Raw genomic sequence first — 21,674 nt, 5'->3', positions numbered from 1 at the left:
ATTTATTTTTTAATTGGAGTATGTTAGTTGCTCAATTGTTTCCAACTCTTTGTGACTCCATGGACTGTAGGACACAAGGCTCTTCTGTCTATTACCTTCTCCTGTGGATCTTCGTGACCCAGAAATTGAACCTGGGTCCCCTGTGTTGCAGACAGATTCCTTATAGTCAGAGCCACTAGACTATAATTTCTTTATAAAGTTGCATTGGTTTCTGCTATACAATGATGTTAATCAGCTATATATATATACTTTATGTATATACATATATATATATACTTTATGTATATACATATATATATATATATAATATATATATAAAACCTCCTTCTTGAATATCCCTTCCCTCTTCCATCACACACGTTTAGGTCATCACAGAGCACGGTGCTGAGCTCCCTGTGCTATATACAGCAGCTTCCCACTAGCTATTTGTTTTACACATGGTAGTGTATATATGTCAGTGCTACTCTCTTAATTCATCTCACCCTCTTCTTCCCCTGCTGTGTCTGCAAGTCCGATCTCTATGTCTACATCTCCATTCCTGCCCTGCATATAGGTTCATCAGTACCATTTTTCTAGATTCCATGTATATGCATTAATATACAATATTTGTTTCTCTGACTTACTTCACTTTGTGTAACAGGCTCTAGGTTCATCCACATCACTACAAAGGACCCAATTTCACTCATTTTTATGGTTGAGTAATATTCCAGTGTATATAGATACCACATCTTTATCCGTGTAGACCTTTCTGCTTCTGCTCTTGTTTGCCTACTATTTCTTCTCAACACATTAGGTAGGAAGATTCTTTCAAAATGAAAAGTAGATCAGGCCAGCATTCTCTGTTTTTCCATCTTGCTCATAGTAATATCTCATCTTCGCAAAGTCCTCCAAGGTTTGAAATAATCTCTCCTCTCCCCTGCTCTCTTTTACTTTCAAATCTCATTTTCTGTAACTTCAGCCCTTGCTCCTTCCCCTACAGAAACCCTAGCCTTCTTGATGTTCTTGGTGTATGTACCTCAAGCCTTCCATGTTTATTATACTGTCTCAAGTTCTTTGTTTTTGCTTTTCTTTCTGCAGGGAAAGCGTTCATGTAGAATCATAGAATGATCATATGATACAGCAATCCCACTTCTGGGTATACAGCCAAAAGACTTAAAAGAAGAATCTTGAAGAGGTATTTGTGCATCCATGTTTATCACAGCATTATTCAAAATATCCAGGAGTTAGAAGGAATGCAAATGTGCATCGACAGATGAAGGGATGAGGAAAATGTGGCATATACATGTAATGGAATATTATGCAGCCTTCAGCTCAGTTCAGTTCAGTTGCTCAGTCATGTGCAGCTCTTTGTGACCCCATGGACTGCAGCACGCCAGGCCTCCCTGTGCATCACCAACTCCCGGAGTTAACTCAAACTCATGTCCATCGAGTCAGTAATGCCATCCAACCATCTCATCCTCTGTCGTCCCCTTCTCCTCCTGCCCTCAATCTTTCCCAACATCAGGGTCTTTTCCAATGAGTCAGCTCTTCGCATCAGGTGGCCAAAGTATTGGAGTTTCAGCTTCAGCATCAGTTCTTCCAATGAACATCCAGGACTGATCTCCTATAGGATGGACTGGTTAGATCTCTTTGCAGTCCAAGGGACTCTCAAGAGTCTTCTCCAACACCATAGTTCAAAAACATCAATTCTTCCTTGCTCAGCTTTCTTTATAGTCCAACTATCATATCCATACATGACTACTGGAAAAACCATAGTCTTGACAAGATGGACATTTGTTGGCAAAGTAATGTCTCTGCTTTTTAATATGCTATCTAGGGTGGTCATAACTTTCCTCCAAGGAGTAAGCATCTTTTAATTTCATGGCTGCAATCACCATCCGCAGTGATTTGGGAGCCCCCAAAATAAAAGTCTGACACTGTTTCCACTGTTTCTCCATCTATTTGCCTTGAAGTGATGGGACCAGATGCCATGATCTTCGTTTTCTGAATATTGAACTTTAAGCCAACTTTTTCACTCTCTTCTTTCACTTTTGTCAAGAGGCTCTTTAGTTTTTCTTCACTTTCTGCCATTAAGGGTGGTATCATCTGCATATCTGAGGTTATTGGTATTTCTCCCGGCAATCTTGATTTCAGCTTGTGCTTCCTCCAGCCCAGCATTTCTCATGATGTACTCTGCATAGAAGCTAAATAAACAGGGTGACAATATACAGCCTTGACATACCAGTCTGTTGTTCCATGTCCAGTTCTAACTGTTGCTTCCTGACCTGCATACAGGTTTCTCAAGAGGCAGGTCAGGTGGTCTGGTATTCCCATCTCTTTCAGAATTTTCCACAGTTTATTGTGATCCACACAGTCAAAGGCTTTGGCATAGTCAATAAAGCAGAAATAGATGTTTTTCTGGAACTCTCTTGCTTTTTCCATGATCCAGCAGATGTTGGCGATTTGATCTCTGGTTCCTCTGCCTTTTCTAAAACCAGCTTGAACATCTGGAAGTTCACAGTTCACATATTGCTGAATCCTGGCTTGGAGAATTTTGAGCATTACTTTACTAGCGTGTGAGATGAGTGCAGTTGTGTGATAGTTTGAATATTCTTTGGTATTGCCTTTCTTTGGGATTGGAATGAAAACTGACCTTTTCCAGTCCTGTGGCCACCACTGAGGTTTTCCAAATTTGCTGGCATATTGAGTGCCGCATTTTCACAGCATCATCTTTTAGGATTTGAAATAGCTCACCTGGGATTTCATCACCTCCACTAGCTTTGTTTGTAGTGATGCTTCCTATGGCCCATTTGACTTCACACTCCAGGATTCTGGCTCTAAGTCAGTGATCACACCACCATGATTATCTGGGTCATGAAGATATTTTTTGTACAGTTCTTCTGTATATTCTTGCCACCTCTTCTTAATATCTTGTGCTTTTGTTAGGTCCATACCATTTCTGTATTTTATTGAGTCCATCTTTGCATGAAATGTTCCTTTGGTATCTCTAATTTTCTTGGAGAGATCTCTAGTTTTTCCCATTGTATTATTTTCCTCTATTTCTTTGCACTGATCACTGAGGAAGGCTTTCTTATCTCTCCTTGCTATTCTTTGGAACTCCACATTCATATGGGCATATCTTTCCTTTTCTCATTTGCTTTTCACTTCTTTTCCTTTCACAGCTACAAGGAAAGAAATCCTATCACATGCTACAACATGGCTGAGCCTCAAAGACATGCTAAGTGAAGTAAGTCAGTCATAAAGGGACAAATACTGTATGATTCCACTGGCATGAAGTATTCAAAGTAGCAAAATTAATGTAATCAGAAATCTTCCAGCAAACAAAAGCCCAGGTCCAGACAGCTTCACATCTGAATTCTACCAAAAACTTAGAGAAGAGCTAACACCTATCCTACTCAAACTCTTCCGGAAAATTCCAGAGGAAGGTAAACTTCCAAACTCATTCTATGAGGCCACCATCACCCTAATACCAAAACCTGACAAAGATGCCACAAAAAAAGAAAACTACAGGCCAATATCACTGATGAACATAGATGCAAAAATCCTTAACAAAATTCTAGCAGTCAGAATCCAACAACACATTAAAAAGATCATACACCATGACCAAGTGGGCTTTATCCCAGGGATGCAAGGATTCTTCAATATCCACAAATCAATCAATGTAATACACCACATTAACAAATTGAAAAATAAAAACCATATGATTATCTCAATAGATGCAGAGAAAGCCTTTGACAAAATTCAACATCCATTTATGATAAAAGCTTTCCAGAAAGCAGGAACAGAAGGAACATACCTCAACATAATAAAAGCTACATATGACAAACCCACAGCAAACATTATCCTCAATGGTGAAAAATTGAAAGCACTTCCTCTAAAGTCAGGAACAAGACAAGGGTGCCCACTTTCACCATTACTATTCAACATAGTTTTGGAAGTTTTGGCCACAGCAATCAGAGCAGAAAAAGAAATAAAAGGAATCCAAATTGGAAAAGAAGAAGTAAAGCTCTCACTGTTTGCAGATGACATGATCCTCTACATAGAAAACCCTAAAGACTCCAACTGAAAATTACTAGAACTAATCAATGACTATAGTAAAGTTGCAGGATATAAAATCAACACACAGAAATCCCTTGCATTCCTATACACTAATAATGAGAAAACAGAAAGAGAAATTAAGGAAACAATTCCATTCACCATTGCAACGGAAAGAATAAAATACTTAGGAATATATCTACCTAAAGAAACTAAAGACCTATATATAGAAAACTATAAAACACTGGTGAAAGAAATCAAAGAGGACACTAACAGATGGAGAAATATACCATGTTCGTGGATTGGAAGAATCAATATAGTGAAAATGAGTATACTACCCAAAGCAATTTATAGATTCAATGCAATCCCTATCAAGCTACCAACAGTATTCTTCACAGAGCTGGAACAAATAATTTCACAATTTGTATGGAATAGCCAGAGCAATCTTGAGAAAGAAAAATGGAACTGGAGGAATCAACCTGCCTGACTTCAGGCTCTACTACAAAGCCACAGTCATCAAGACAGTATGGTACTGTCACAAAGACAGAAATATAGATCAATGGAACAAAATAGAAAGCCCAGAGATAAATCCACGCACATATGGACACCTTATCTTTGACAAAGGAGGCAAGAATATACAATGGATTAAAGACAATCTCTTTAACAAGTGGTGCTGGGAAATCTGGTCAACCACTTGTAAAAGAATGAAACTAGAACACTTTCTAACACCATACACAAAAATAAACTCAAAATGGATTAAAGATCTCAACGTAAGACCAGAAACTATAAAACTCCTAGAGGAGAACATAGGCAAAACACTCTCTGACATACATCACAGCAGGATCTTCTATGACCCACCTCCCAGAATATTGGAAATAAAAGCAAAAATAAACAAATGGGACCTAATTAAACTTAAAAGCTTTTGCACAGCAAAGGAAACTATAAGCAAGGTGAAAAGACAGCCTTCAGAATGGGAGAAGATAATAGCAAGTGAAGCAACTGACAAACAACTAATCACAAAAATATACAAGCAACTCCTACAGCTCAACTCCAGAAAAATAAATGACCCAATCAAAAAATGGGCCAAAGAACTAAATAGACATTTCTCCAAAGAAGACATACAGATGGCTAACAAACACATGAAAAGATGCTCAATATCATTCATTATCAGAGAAATGCAACTCAAAACCACAATGAGGTACCATTTCATGCCAGTCAGAATGGCTGTGATCCAAAAGTCCACAAGCAATAAATGCTGGAGAGGGTGTGGAGAAAAGGGAACCCTCTTACACTGTTGGTGGGAATGCAAACTAGTATAGCCACTATGGAGAACAGTGTGGAGATTCCTTAAAAAGCTGGAAATAGGACTGCCTTATGACCCAGCAATCCCACTGCTGGGCATACACATTGAGGAAACCAGAATTGAGAGACACATGTACCCCAATGTTCATCGCAGCACTGTTTATAATAGCCAGGACATGGAAGCAACCTAGATGTCCATCAGCAGGTGAATGGATAAGAAAGCAGTGGTACATATACACAATGGAGTATTACTCAGCCATTAAAAAGAATACATTTGAATCAGTTCTAATGAGGTGGATGAAACTGGAGCCTATTATACAGAGTGAAGTAAGCCAGAAAGAAAAACACCAATACAGTATACTAACGCATATATATGGAATTTAGAAAGATGGTAACAATAACCCTGTATACGAGACAGCAAAAGAGACACTGATGTATAGAGCAGTCTTTTGGACTCTGTGGGAGAGGGAGAGGGTGGGATATTTGGGAGAATGGCATTGAAACATGTATAATATATATGAAATGAGTGTCCAGTCCAGGTTTGATGCACGATACTGGATGCTTGGGGCTGGTGCACTGGGATGACCCAGAGGGATGGTACGGGGAGGGAGGAGGGAGGAGGGGTCAAGATGGGGTTAAAAAAAAATAAAAAAATAAAGTAGCCAAAATCATAAAAGCAGAAAGTAAAAATATGGGTTCCCAAAACCAGGTGAAGACAACAGAGAATATTAGTGTTTAGTAAGTATTTCAGTGTTGCAAGATGAAAAAGTCTAGAGATTCGTGTAAACAACATGAAGATACTTAACACCACTGAGCTGTACCTTTAAAAATTGGTTAAGACAATAAATTTAACATCATATGTTTCTAAAACTATAAAAAATGTATTTTCCCATTTAAAAAATGTGGGTAGCTTTCTGCTGAGAGAAGTAACATGTCCTACTGGATATGTTCAAACTGTCACTGTGGCTGACAGACAGAGGCATGTTACTACATAGGTTCATTTTTTTCCCCCCTGTAACTTCTCTTCACTTTTGTCATCCCCTGATATATGAAATTTTATACAGATGTAGAACTTCCTGGTGAGCATTTCCTCCTCCATTCCTCTTCCCTGCCCTTTACTAATTTTAAAGTTCTGTTCTTTTTATAAATATATATAACTATAAGTAAATAAATCTTATAGATATGTATATATACATATACACACTTATGTGTGTGTGTGTGCCTGTGTGTGTGTGTGTGTACAGCCATGGGTGAATTTTTTAATTTATTGAGTTTGTTGCCTGTTTTCAAGAGTAGTGAAGTAAATAAAATATCTGGTGATTCTTGCCTGCCTGCTTTCTTTTACATATGGAAGCTCCCTTTCCTTGTCTTTGAATATTCAGTCTTTGTGAAGCCTCTCTGGGATGGAGAGGCAGCAGTCTTTGGCAGCAGGGTGGCTCAGTGGTAAAGAATCAGCCTGTAAATGCAGGAGACAAGAGGTTTGATTCCTGGGCCAAAAAGATCTCCCAGAGAAAAAAATGGCAACCTGTTCCAGCATTGAATGGACAGAGAAGCCTGGCAGACTACAGTCCACAGGGTCACAAAAGAGTCAGGCATGTTGTAGTGACTAAAACAAGTCAATAGTTTATCTGCCTGTGGGCCCTTCACTTCTCCATGGGTGTCACCAGCCACTAAAGACACTGTTAGCTGCATATGCCCAGGCATCCACCCACACTCACCTTTCCTGCCCAGGATAGATGCCTCTGCTGCTTTCTGCTTGGACTAAGTTGGGGTGGGAGGGTAATTTGACAATCAGGTGAAATGTTAAACAGGAAAGAGGCATGTTTTCTCTGACTGAATGAGTGGAACACACTATACAGATGCCTGCTGCTTGTCTCTGGGACCTGTCTTGATCCCATGATCACTGGCTTTTGCCTTTGAAGCACCCTTGGAGTCACATCCATGTTTTTTCAGCTTTCTTCTCCTGCACTTGTATTAGACTGTGATTTCTTTCTTTAGCCTAATTCTTTTTCCTTCTTAGTTTTTCAAAAACTCTTATAGTTTCTGATTTACACAATATATCTCTTCTTTTCTAGCACATCCACAAGTTGCTTTTAATATCTTTTACATTTTTATTAAAATTGGAGGGGGGAGGACATGGCTTCAGCCTTATTATTCACAGTGTGCTGTATTGAACTGAAAGTCAAGTTCTACCTTTCATTCTCTAATAAATAGAAAAAAAAATGTTATCAGGCTTTTTATCAAACTCAGATGCCTGACACATTATGAGTATGTACTCCATAAATGGTTTTTGGTTGTTGAATAAATTGTTGTTCCCTGGTTATAAATATGGTATATAGCTTACATGCAGTGAAACCTCTCATATTTTAGATTTTCAGCTTTTAGATGGAGATAATTACAATAAAATTATTATGAAGATTAATTAAAATAATATACATAAATTTTTGGCATGTAATAAGCATTGATAAATGTCTGATTTTATTATCACTGCGAGCTATCATCACTCAGCTTTTGGCTGTAAATTCATTCAGTGTCTGATCATTTAGCCAAACACATTTTTTGTCAGGCACTATTTGAGTTGCTGCAGAATCAGTAATGAGCACACTGACAAAATGATTTATTGATTATTAAAGAAATACTGAGTCAAACTCTTATCTAAGTCCTGATCATCAAAGCTCTACTTGGTACAATCAAAGAGGAGGGGATTTTAGGAAGTAAGAGGACATTATCTCATTAAAGCAGATACAAGTGTGACCAGAAGTAAAACTTGTCCTATATAAGAGCAGCTTTCTAAAAGTTCTGAAAAAGGTTTTGCAATGTCCATATTTTCAATCTTAAAAGGAAGATTAGCTCAAAACAAGAGATTCAATAAAATCAAAATTCGCATGGTACAATTCTAAATTGGATTTACAAAGAAGAAAAGAGTAACAGGTGCAAACACAAGGGCTACAATAGGATTCTTCATAAACTGGGATTTTAGAAGGTTGTGGAATGAGTTTCTGTAGATAGATTTCTAAATATGCTTTCTTTTATTCTAACTATAACCTGAGCTGTGAGCATTTTAGCCATGTTCCTAATGTGGGGCTGAAGTTCAGAGAAAGAATGGTATGGTGACTTTCTTAGAACATAAATAAATAATAAAAAACTAATTTCTTCAATGAAAAATATTAAAAGACTGATGCCATGAGATAGAGAATTTAAGATTGAGAGATTTCAGAACAGAGATACAAATATTTACAATTATCAAATACATTTTAAAATATCACAGGCAGAAAGACACAACTAGTACTGAGATAAAAGGTAAAGTTGGTATTTACCTGCATAAAGAATGTTCAAACTACCACACAAGTGCACTCATCTCACACACTAGAAAAGTAATGCTCAAAATTCTCCAAGCCAGGCTTCAGCAATATGTGAACCATGAACTTCCACATGTTCAAGCTGGTTTTAGAAAAGGCAGAAGAACCAGAGATCAAATGGCCAACATCCTCTGGATCATGGAAAAAGCAAGAGAGTTCCAGAAAAACATCTCTTTTCTGCTTTATTGACTATGCCAAAGCCTTTGACTGTGTGGATCACAATAAACTGTGGAAAAATCTGAAAGAGATGGGAATACCAGACCATCTGACCTGCCTCTTGAGAAACCTGTATGCAGGTCAGGAAGCAACAGTTAGAACTGGACATGGAACAACAGACTGGTTCCAAATAGGAAAAGGAGTATGTCAAGACTGTATATTGTCACCCTGCTTATTTAATTTATATGCAGAGTACATCATGAGAAATGCTGGGCTGGAAGAAGCACAAGCTGGAATCAGGATTGCCAGGAGAAATATCAATAATCTCAGATATGCAGATGATACCACCCTCATGGCAGAAAGTGAAGAGGAACTAAAAAGCCTCTTGATGAAAGTGAAAGAGAAGAGTGAAAAAGTTGGCTTAAAGATCAGCATTCAGGAAACTAAGATCATGGCATCTGGTCCCATCACTTCAAGGCAAATAGATGGGGAAACAGTGGAAACAGTGTCAGACTTTTTTGGGGGAGGGCTCCCAAATCACTGCAGATGGTGATTGCAGCCATGAAATTAAAAGATGCTTATCTCTTGGAAGGAAAGTTATGACCAACCTAGATAGCATATTCAAAAGCAGAGACATTACTTCGCCAACAAAGGTCCATCTTGTCAAGGCTATGGTTTTTCCAGTGGTCATGTATGGATGTGAGAGTTGGACTGTGAAGAAAGCACAGCACCGAAGAATTGATGCTTTTGAACTGTGGTGTTGGAGAAGACTCTTTTTTAAAAAAAATTTATTATTTATTCATTTTTTAATATAAATTTATTTATTTTAATTGGAGGCTTATTACTTAATAATATTGTATTGGTTTTGCCATACATCAACATGAATCTTGAGAGTCCCTAGGACTGCAAGGAGATCCAACTAGTCCATTCTAAAGGAGATCAGTCCTGGGTGTTCATTGGAAGGACTAATGCTAAAGCTGAAACTCCAATAGTTTGGCCATCTCATGTGGAGAGTTGACTCATTGGAAAAGACTATGATACTGGGAGGGATTGGGTGCAGGAGGAGAAGGGGACGACAGAGGATGAGATGGCTGGATGACATCACTGACTCGATGGACGTGAGTTTGGGTGAACTCCGGGAGTTGGTGATGGACAGGGAAGCCTGGTGTGCTGCAATTCATGGGGTCGCAAAGAGTTGGACACGACTGAGTGACTGAACTGAACTGAAGTGGCAGGTCAGTTCTTTGTTTATTATGGCAAGAGCTCTAGAATTAAGGTCAGAGGCAGTTCCAAGTTTCCACATTGCCACGTGTACATCCATAATCAACAACATAAACATTTGAGGTTCAACATTTGAACCTCAATTCATTTACTCAGCAAACATTTGTTGAGCAACTACAGTATGGCAATTAACTCCACTAAGCCTTGGAGTTGGAAAAAGACACAGAGTAAGAAGAGAAGTAAAAACAACTAAGACATAATAAATGCCTCCAAAGAATTAATGTTTTCCTAGCCCAATAAACAAATAATGCCGGTATAATAAAGTAAGGAGTACCACAATTGCTATACATTTATAAATTTATGAGTACACAGGACAGTGGTTAATTCTGTCTGCAAAGGTCAAAGTTCCTATAGATGTGGTAACGTTTGAAAGAAGTCTTTAGGGAGTAAAAGAAGCTTAGAAACCGAAAAAGAAATAAACATTTTAAACAAAGTCAGAAACTGTGGAAACAGTGTCAGACTTTTTTTGGGGAGGGCTCCAAAATCACTGCAGATGGTGATTGCAGCCATGAAATTAAAAGATGCTTACCTCTAGGAAGGAAAGTTATGACCAACCTAGATAGCATATTGAAAAGCAGAGACATTACTTTGTCTCTGAGTAGTGGAAGAACACAGAAAGCCCAGAGTAGTGTAAGAACACAGATCATTTGCAAAACGAAAATAATATCTGTGGGTGAAATATAAGGATAGAAATATGTCAACCGCTGGGAGATCAATCTGTATTTTTAAATGTGACCTAAGGAAATTAAATTTTAGGGGGCTAGTTCTGTAGTCATGAGGAAGATGAATTTATGGCAAAGAAATTAGTTAGGAAGCTGATTTCAGAAAGAAAGATGAACAGAGATGGAAAGAGGGGAACAGAAAGTTATAGACATGCTTGGGAAAAGTTTAAGAGGAGAACCAATAAAATTTGGAAATAACAGAATATAAGTATTCTAATTTTGTTTTATAGTTTGCTTCATTTTATGTAGTAATACTATTATTTGGGATGAGAAAAAGAGAAGTCTTAGGGAAGAAAATGAAACCATCTCTTCACAAATCAAATTTGAGATGTCTAAAAATAAACTTCTACCTGATAGACCCAGCAGGTTTGGTGCTCAAGAGAGAGTTTTGTATGGAAGCAGTTTTGAGATTTACCAGTGGATAACTGTACAGTTAATCCATATTCAGGCTTGTTACATTAACAGCTTATTCTTGCCCCACTGCACCCTAACTTTTCCATAACTCTCTCTCTTTTTTTTTCTCAATAAAACCAAGATTTGTTTACATTTCCATGAATCAAATCTTATTTTTTGCATTCTTATTCTTAAGTGCCCTCAGCAGGCTGAGGGTGATTTTTAAACATTTAGTTCTCCAATGTAGCTGAATAAGTTCCCACTTGGCTGATCCTGTAAAGTCTTAGGGGAAAACAAAAAACACCCCAAAATGTGGGAGAACAAAAAAAGCTGTCAAGTTCTGGAGAGGAGTTGACACTTAAAAGGAGACACCTAAGGTTAGTTTCTTTTTCTTAGGCTTTAAGGTGAGGCCACTGTTAGCATTCTTCGGAAAAGTTAAAATTCTTTTAAAAAACTCACAGTTCTTTTGACCTGAAGAATGAGAAAAAAGAGTTTAGATTAAAATTTAGGGGAGGGTGTTTGCTTTGGCAGCACATATGCTAAATTTGGAACAATACAGAGAAGATAAGTATGGTCCCTGTGCAAGGATGACATGCAGGTGTGTGAAGTGTTCCATATTTTTTATGATACTTCTTAAAGTCTATGAAATATATTAAAGTGCGGATAGACAAGAAGAAATTAACATTTTGCCTGCAATTTAAAAAAAGCCTGTAGGTCGTCAGTGTAATGTTCTGATCAAAATGTATATAAGGGCTCCCCTGGCGGCTCAGCGGTAAAAGAATCTGCCTGCCAATGCAGGAGACGCAGATTTGATCTTCTATATAGGAGGGTCCCACATGCTTTACAACAGCTGAGTCCGTGTGCCGTAACTGCTGAGCTCGTGATTTAGAGCTTAGGAGCCACAACTACTGAGCCCAAGTGCAGCAACTACTGAAGCCCGTGCGTCCCAGAGCCCTGCTACACAAGAGAAGCCACTGTAATGAGAAGCCCAGGAACACAAGGAGAGAGAAGCCTCCACTCACTGCAATTGGAGAAAAACCCATGAAGACCCAGTATACAAACATAAATTTTAGAAATGTATATGTATACAAGTATGATTGGAATTGTATTATCTTAAACTCTCAATTTTTTATCTAAATATACCCTTGCATCAGAGGAGCCAAAGCACTTGGATCAGAAAACCTGCTTGTATTTTTGCAATAAATATTGGTCTAATCTGAAAAATAAATTCAGGGGAGAATCTCATAAAGGAGAGATCCAGAGAATGGGGGCCTTAAGTTCTGTATGTAAACTCTCCAAATATTTGACCTCTGAACAATTTAAGCTAGTCGGCTAAGGATAAAGTAATTGAACTGAGATTTGAACTATTTCCTAAGAGATAGACATTGCAATTTCAGGTCAACAAACTTAATTGCCTTGTAACACAAACAAAAAATATCAACAGACTTTGGAAGAATATAACAATGTCCAAAATTACCAACACATGAAGAGCCAGGAAAATGTAGCCAAGTCTCAAGAAAATTAACAATCAACCAAGTCCAACCCTTAGATTATGTTAGTAACTAACACATACGTTAGTATTGCTGGACAAGAATTTTAAAGCAACTAATCTAACTGGGCACTCTGATGTAGAGGAAAGTATCTCAAAACAAAGGAAAAAAACAGAACATTTCACATACAAAAAAACTGAAAAGAAGCTATAAAAATGAGAAAAATGCACTATCCAAAATATTATGCATAATAAAGATGCTAATTTATACCACATCTTCTGAATAGATGTATATGTACTCTCTTTGTAATCTGTACTTTCTTATGACATAGATATTAGTATACATCGAAATTTTCTTAAACAGAAACTGTAGAGTCAATATATCCTTTGAAAAATGTTTAATAGCGGAGATAAAGATGAAGGTTTGCATCTGACACCCTACAGAAAACTTAGTTTCTCCTCATTCACTAAATATTTCTTTTTCCAATTAATGCAGGAAGGACATGAAAACAATTTATGTTATTATCTGGAAGCTAATATTTGCTAGGATGTGTTCCCGGTATTCTACAAGTATTATTTATAATGCTCACAAAATCCTTGCCTGTCATGCATTTCTGTCTTCAGAATAAGAATAATAAAGTTTAGAGATGCAAAATTATTGAACCAGAGGAGTAAAGCTAAAAATGTAGCAGAACTGTAATTGAAATGCAAGTATTTCACACATGAAAAGCAAAACAGTTCTTGGATCAGATAAACTCACACACTTTTCCTTCATCTCTTTATTATCCTAAATCACATCCTTGTTATCTCTCACTTGGCTTATTTTTTTTTTTTCTTAATGATATAGATTCTGACAGGTGTAAGGTGATATCTCATTATGGTTTTGATTTGCATTGCCCAAATAATTAATGATGTTGAACATCTTTCAATGTACCTTTCTGTATCTATGTATATATGGCCTTTCAAAGGCCATCATATGTCTTCTTTGGAAAAATGCATTTTAGCTTCTCTGCCTATTTTTTTTTAAATGAGTTTGGTTTTGTTGTTAAGCTCTGTGAGTTTTTAAATATATTTTGGATATTAACCCCTTATCTGACATATGATTTGCAAATATCTTCTCTCATTCAGTAGGTTGCCTTTTCTTTTCTTTCTTCTTCTTTTTTTTGATGGTGTCCTTTACTGTGCAGAAGATCTTTTGTTTGTTATTTTTGCTTTTGCTTCCCTTGCCTGAGGAGACACATCCAGAAAGTATTGCTAAGACCAACGCCAAAGAGTGCATTGCCTATCTTTTCTTCTAGTTTTATGATTTCAGTTCTTACATTTAATTCTGATCCATTTTGAGTTGCTTTTTAAAGCTGTCTGCTCCTGGATGTCTGTTTTTGGGACTTTCTTGATTACTATTTTAATCTCTTCACTAATGATCAGTCTGTTCACAATTTATATTTCTCCACAATTCAGTCATGGAATGTTGTATGATTCTAAGAATTTATCCATTTCTTTTCTAGATTGTCCAATTTGTTGGCAAATAGCTGTTCATAACATTCTCTTATAATTCTTTTTATTTCTGGGGTATCTGTTATTATTTCTCCTCCTCAGTTCTGAGTTTATGTCTTCCCTCCTTTTTTCATAGTGAGTTGAGCTAAAGATTTGTCAATTTGTTTATCTTTTCAAAAAACAAGCATTTAGATTCATTGATCTCTTCTATTGTCTTTTCTAGTCTGATTCATCAATTTCAGCTCTGATATTTATTATTTCACTCCTTCTACTGACTTTGGGCTTCATTTGTTCTTCACTTTCTAGTTCCTTTAGATGTGAGATTTTATATATATATATATATATACAAAATCTTATTTGTTAAAATAGACCTCTATTGCTAAAAACGTCTCTCTTAATACAGCTTTTGTTGCATCTCAGAAAGTTTAGTATGTTATATTTTTATTTTCATCTGTCTGAAGTATTCATTGAAGTTGTTCAGTAGCATATTGTTTACTCTCCAATATTTGTGATTTATTCAGCTTTGATTTATAGTTTCATGCTATTGTAACTGGGAAAAAATGTTTGATATGATTGCAGTCTTCTTAAATTTAGTGTTTTGTATCCCAACATGTGGTTCATCCTTCAGACTGTTCCATGTGCTCTTGATAAGAATGTGTATTCTGCTTCATTTTGATGGAATGTTCTAAACAAATCTGTCAAATTCTCTGGCCTAATGTTCCATTTAAGACTGCTGTTTCTTTGTTCGTATTTTGTCTGGATGATTAATCCATTGATGTAAGCAGGGTGTTAAAGTCGCATTATTATTGTGTTGCTCTCAAATTCTCTTTAAGTCTTTTTATAATTGCTTTATATATTTTGTTGCTCCTATTGCAGGTGCATATGTATTCATCACTATTATGTCTCCTTTATTAGTTGTCTCCTTTATCATTGTATAATGCCTATCTTAGTGTCTTGTTATTTTATTTAGCTTGAAATTCATGTTGTCTGATATGTATATGGCTACACTTGCTTTTCTATCTGTTATTTGCTTAAAGTATCATCTTTTATCCATTCACTTTAAGCCCATGTTTGTCTATAGAGCTGAGATGAGTCTTCTGGAAGGAGCATATAGTTGGGATTTATTTTAAATCCATCCAGACTACCTTAGACTACTGCCTCCTGAGAAATCTGTATGCAGGTCAAGAAGCAACAGTTAAAACTGGACATGGAACAACAGACTGGTTCCAAATAGGAAAAGGAGTAAATCAAGGCTGTATATTGTCACCCTGCTTATTTAACTTATATGCAAAATATATCATGCAAAATATCGGGCTGGATGAAGCACAAGCTGGAATCAAGATTGCCAGGAGAAATATCAATAACTTCAGATATGCAGATGACACCACCCTTATGGCAGAAAGTGAAGAGAAACTAAAGAGCCTCTTGATGAAAGTGAAAGAGGAGAGTGAAAAAGCTGGCTTAAAACTCAACATTCAATAAACTAAGACCATGGCATCTGGTCCCATCACTTCATGGCAAATAGATGCGGAAACAATGAAACAATGACAGCCTATTTTCTTGGGCTCCAAAATCACTACAGATGGTGACTGTAGCCATGAAATTAAAAGACACTTGCTGCTTGGAAGAAAAGCTATGACCAACATAGTCAGCATATTCAAAAGCAGAGACATTACTTTGCCAACAAAGGTCCGTCTAGTCAAGGCTGTGGTTTTTCCTGTGGTCATGTATGGATGTGAGAATTGGACTGCGAAGAAGGCTGAGCACCGAAGAATTGATGCTTTTGAACTGTGGTGTTGGAGAAGACTCTTGAGAGTCCCTTGGACTGTCAGGAGATCCAACCAGTCAATCCTAAAGGAAATCAATCTTGAATATTCATTGAAAGGCCTGATGATGAAGCTCCAATACTTTGGCCACCTGATTCGAAGAGCAGACTCATTTGAAAAGACCCTGATGCTGGGAAAGATTGAAGGCAGGAGGAGAACGAATGACAGAGGATGAGATTACTGGATGGCATCACTGACTCAATGGACATGAGTTTGAGTAAGCTCCAGGAGATGGTGCAGGACAGGGAAGCCTGGCGTGCCACAGTCCTTGAGGTCACAAAGAGTCAGACATGACTGAGTGACTGAATGACTGACAACAAAGGCACCCTGTGTTTTGTTGCATTGGTGAATTCAATCTATTTACCTTTAGGGTGATTATAGATAAATGAGGACTTGGTCTTTTTGTCTTTTGTTTTCTGATTTGTCTGTATCTCCATTTTTTTTTTCTGTTTGTGTTTGTGTTTCTGTGAATCAGTTTGGTAGGTTTGTTTTTTTTAATCAGATTTTTCTGTTTCCTCTTTTTTATGTTTTGTGTCTCTGCTCTAGATTTATGTTTCATGGTTATCATGAGCTTTGTATAAAATATCTCATGGATAAAATAATCGTTTTTCTGCTGATAGCACCTTATCTTCATTTGCTTACGGAAGTCCCATCTTTTCAACTTTTATGTTTCTGTTATCTCAGATTATCCCTTTTTATGTTGTGAGTTTGTTACCAATTTAAGGAGCTACAGTCATTTGTATTACTTTTTTTCTTTAACCTTTACTCTATAATGAAGTGTTTAAAATTCTATTCTATAGAATTCTAAAATTCTATAGTTGCAATTTTCAGACTCTGTTTATCACCTTACTCAGTGTTATGTACCTTTGACTTTTTGTTTTTGGTAAAAGACTTTTTGTTTCTGGTAAAAGAGTTTCAATGTTTCTCATAAGGCAGGTCTAGTGTTGATGAAGTCCTTTGACCCTAGTTTGTCTTGAAAACTCTTAATTTCTCCATATCTGAATGATGACTTTCTAGAAGTTATCATTAGCTAGATAGGATATTTTTGGCCGACAGTTTTTCTTCATTTTGAAAATGTCATTTCACTCTCTCCCTGCCTGTATTTTCTGTAATTTAAGAAACCTTCTTTCCTTTGTAGGTTACCATCTATTCTTTCCTAATTACCTTTAAAAGTCTTTTTGTCACTGACTTTTGTTAGTTTTAATATAATGTGTCTTAGAGAACATCTTTTTGTGTTGAGGTAATTAAATATTCTCTTAGCTTTATAGCGAATGAATATTCCTCATTGCATTTCCAATTTCTGCCCCACGTTTGGGGAGTTCTCAGCTATTATTTCTTTAAATAAGCTCTGTTCTCTTTTCCCTCTCTTCTTCTGGGATACCCATCATGCTAGTATTTCCTTTCATAAAAGAGTCAGATATTTCTCAAAGAACTTCCTCATTTTGTTATGTCTTAATTATCTCACCTCTTTTATCTATATCATTTCTAGATTTCCCCCTTTGAGCTTGCTAATTCTTTCTCATATTGTCTGCTCTATTTTTAGTGCTTACTAATGCATTCTTCATCTTGTTTATTGAGTTTTCCAGTTCCAGAATTGCCCCCTCTCTATTTTTTTTTTTTAAGAATTTTGATCTTTTTTAGTAAAGTGTCCCTTCCGTTCATTAACTTTATTCCTGAGCTTATTGAATTGCCTTTCTGAGTGTTCTTGTAACTCATTCAGTTTCCTCATGACAGCTAGTTTGGATTCTCTATCAGTTAGATCACTATACTCTTGTCATTTTAAGAAAATTGTCACCTTCTTGTGACTCTGAGATTGTTGATGTCTTGCTGCTGTCAATGTCACCACGCAGGTCACTGGAATGGCAGGATCTCCTTCACCACAAAGACTTCTTCACCACAGAGAGAGGGAAAGCATAGACTGGAAGGTGGGTTTTCAAGTGCCTCTGCTGTGTTCAGAGTTATCAGATTCACGGGTGCACCTATTGAGGATGGGAGGTGTGGCTCAGAGTTGTAGGCACCTCCCAGACTAGAGGAAATCATCACCGGCCCTGTTGCCATTACTGCCCAATTTCCTATGGCTTTGAGCTTTGCTATGCCTGGGAGGTTGCAGCTATGTGCACTGCTTCCCCTGATGCAATTAGATTCTCTGAGGCTGTTGGCTCAGCAGCCATAAATGGGGGTCTGGGATCATAGAAACTGCCTCTGCTGTCCCCCAGTTCCACCTCTTCTCTGTATTCCAGTCCACTCAACTTTGGATGTACAGATGCATAGTTTCTCTGGCATCCTGGTGTGTTGTACAGAGTCAGCTTTGCTAGGCTGTGGATGTTCTACTGGTTGCAGATTTAAGGAGATGGAAAAGGGAGACTCTCACTTGACCATGATTTTGATGTCACCCAATTAGTCTTACTTTCAGAATATTTGTAATCTAAAATTGGGCTTCCCCAATGGCTCAGTGGTAAAGAATCTGGCGGCAATGTGGGAGAAACAGGAGATGCAGGTTTGATCCCTGGGTCAGCAACTCTCCTGGAGGAAGAAATGGCAACTTGCTCCAGTATTCTTGCCTGGAGAATTCCATGGACAAATGAGTCTGGTGGGCTTCGGTCCAAGGGTTGTGAAGAGTCAGACACAACTGAACAGATGAGTACACACATAATCTCAAATCACTGTGCTATTTGTATTATTGAGACAAATCTATTGTTTTATTCTCTTCTTTAAATTGTATAATTTCTTAGAAGAATTCCTAGCTAGAATGCTTTGTGAATGACATTACTATTAGATCTCAATTTCCATAAAGTTTAGTCTAATTTTTAAATGAATCTTGGACCTCAAGGAGATCAAACCAGTCAATCCTAAAGGAAATCAGTCTTAAATATTCATTGGAAGGACAGATGCTGAAGCTGAAGCTCCAATACTTTGGCCACTTGATGCGAAGAATTGACTCATTAGAAAAGACCCTGAGGCTGGGAAAGATTGAAGGCAGGAGAAGTGGATGACAGAGGATGAGATGACTGTATGGCATCAATGACTCAATGGACATGAGTTTGAGCAAGCTTCAGGTGTTGGTAATGGACAGGGAAGCCTGGGGTGCTGCAATCCATGGGGTCACAGAGTCAGACGCAACTGTGCGACTGAACTGACCTGAAGTATTATTGATTAAAACAAGATTGGAATACAATTTACTGGTATGTTTCAGAAAAACTAAGTTCTTGACATACTGTATCTCTTTTTTTAACCCTGACTTTATTTTGTATATGGACTTTATATCTCTTAATTCCCTCTTCTTTCTTCTAATATTCCCTACCTACTACTTTGTTTCCTTCTTAGCAAAGATACAAAATTATTCATGGATTACCTGGTATGCATGTGATGAAAGAAAAAAGACTGTATTTTGCAATCAGAAGATCTAGATCCAGTTGCCTTGTTTTTAATTTCCTAACCAAACAAAGATTAAAAAATTACACAGTTCACTGAACTTCAGTTTCCTAATCCATTAAAAGGTAATACAAAATAGTTAGCTTATTTATTTTATAGGGTCATTGCACGGTTCAAAGGAGATTATGTTCATGAGGTCATGCATGTGTTTGTGAATGTTTGTCAGTGCACCAAATATATGTAATTTGAAAGGCCATTATAGATTTATCCTCTTTTTTCTTTTTATTAATATGATTTGTTTTTAAAACTTTGCTCTGGTGCACTGGGATGACCCAGAGGGATGGTATGGAGAGGGAGGAGGGAGGAGGGCTCAGGATGGGGAACACATGTATGCCTGTGGAGGATTCATTTCGATATATGGCAGAACCAACACAATATTGTAAAGTTTAAAAATAAAATAAAATAAAAAAATAAATATAAACAAAAAATAAGTAGTGTTAGGAAAACTGGATAACTACCTGTAAAAGAATTAAATTAGAACATTTTCTATCATCATAAAGAAAAATAAATTCAAAATGGATTAAAAACCTAAAAAAAAAAACCAAAAAACTTTGCTCCATTCACACTCTGCAAATATATATATATATATTTCTTTGCACTAGTGGAAGAAGAGTGTTAAATGCCAAAGCCATTCCTACCACCTCTGTAAGACATATCATAACCAAGTTAGAATCATGTATATTATAGAGTGAAAAATATTATAAAGTGCTTATCTAATACCTGGGCTTCCCTCATAGCTCAGTTGGTAAAGAATTTGCCTGCAATACAGGAGACCCCAGTTCGATTTCTGGGTCATGCAGATCTACTGAAGAAGAGATAGGCTACCCACTCCAGTATTCTTGGGCTTCCCTTGTGGCTCAGCTGGTAAAGAATCTGCCTGCAATGTGGGAGACCTGGATTGGGAAGATCCCCTGGAGAAGTGAAAGGCCAGTATTCTGGCCTGCAGAATTCCATGGACTGTATAGTCCATGGGGTCACAAAGAGTCGGACACAACTGAGTGACTTTCACTTCACTATCTAATACCTAGCCCAAAGATTTAATTTTTATTAAATATTAAGCTTATGTTTTAATAACTATTTTGATGTTTTTCTAATGTGTTTGATGTCTTCAATTTTGATCTCTTTGATTGAATTTTACTTTATGTAATTTTAATAAATGTGAAAATCACTTAAAATTTTTTGATATTTGATATATTTCTTCTCTTTTCTATTATGTACTAATTAGGCAATTGTATTGCCTTAAAATTCACTTTGGAAAACTATCTTGTGGTTAATTCCTTTCTATTTTTTTTAAACAGATTTTATCATTGTAAATTTCTTTTTTATCCATGCATTTTGATTTGATTAATTTGAGCCAAATTCTATGTGTTCATTGTCATAATCCAGAGTTTTTGGTAATATACTGGTTGTTGCCTAAGTGATTCGTTTTAGTGCTTACCAATGTTAAAGAGCTTTATGAAAATTGGAACTTCTTGTGGCATAAGCTATTTCCTTAATTATTTAAATACATACTAATGCTGGGAGGAAAAAATGATAAATAAATAATTTAAGAATATCTATGTAATGTGCCACACTAAGGCACTGTATGAAAAATTATGGATGAAGGTTCATGACATAATACAGGAGGCAGTGATCAAGACCATCCCCAAGGAAAAAAATATGCAAAAAGGCAAAATGGTTGTCTGAGGAGGCCTTACAAATAGCTGAGAAAAGAAGAGAAGCAAGAGGCAAAGGTGAAAAGAAAAGATATACTCATTTGAATACAGGGTTCCAAAGAATAGCAAAGAGAGATAAGAAAGCCTTCCTCAGTGATCAATACAAAGAAATAGAGGAAAACAATAGAATGGGAAAGACAAGAGATCACTTCAAGAAAAAGAGATACCAAGGGAACATTTCATGCAAAGATGGGCTCAATAAAGGACAGAAATGTTATGGACCTAAGAGAAGCAGAAGATATTAAGAAGAGGTGGAAAGAATACACAGAAGAACTATACAAAAAAGATCTTCATGACCAAGATAACCATGATGGTGTGATCACTCACCTAGAACCAGACATCCTGGAATGTGAAGTTAAGTGAGCCTTAGGAAGAATCACTATGAACAAAGCGAGTGGAGGTGATGGAATTCCAGTTGAGCTATTACAAATCCTAAAAGATGATGCTGTGAAAGTGCGGCACTCAATATG

General features: G+C 36.9%; 1 protein-coding gene and 1 non-coding gene across 2 annotated transcripts in view; one reads left to right on the top strand and one right to left on the bottom strand.

Moving 5' to 3' along the window:
• LOC102403810 (solute carrier organic anion transporter family member 1B3) overlaps positions 1-21,674 on the bottom strand; it is an 80,460-nt gene that overhangs the window by 46,618 nt on the left and 12,168 nt on the right. The gene's annotated exons all lie outside the window — the stretch shown is intronic.
• LOC112584754 lies at positions 11,764-11,870 on the top strand. The gene has a single exon (XR_003109161.1). It is a non-coding gene; the product is annotated as a U6 spliceosomal RNA (small nuclear RNA).

This window comes from Bubalus bubalis, chromosome 4 (genome assembly GCF_019923935.1).
Source record: "Bubalus bubalis isolate 160015118507 breed Murrah chromosome 4, NDDB_SH_1, whole genome shotgun sequence".
In the NCBI taxonomy this organism is placed as follows: Eukaryota; Metazoa; Chordata; class Mammalia; order Artiodactyla; family Bovidae; genus Bubalus; species Bubalus bubalis.
Note: the sequence above shows the minus strand (reverse complement) of the source record. Positions and strands in the feature narration are given on the sequence as shown.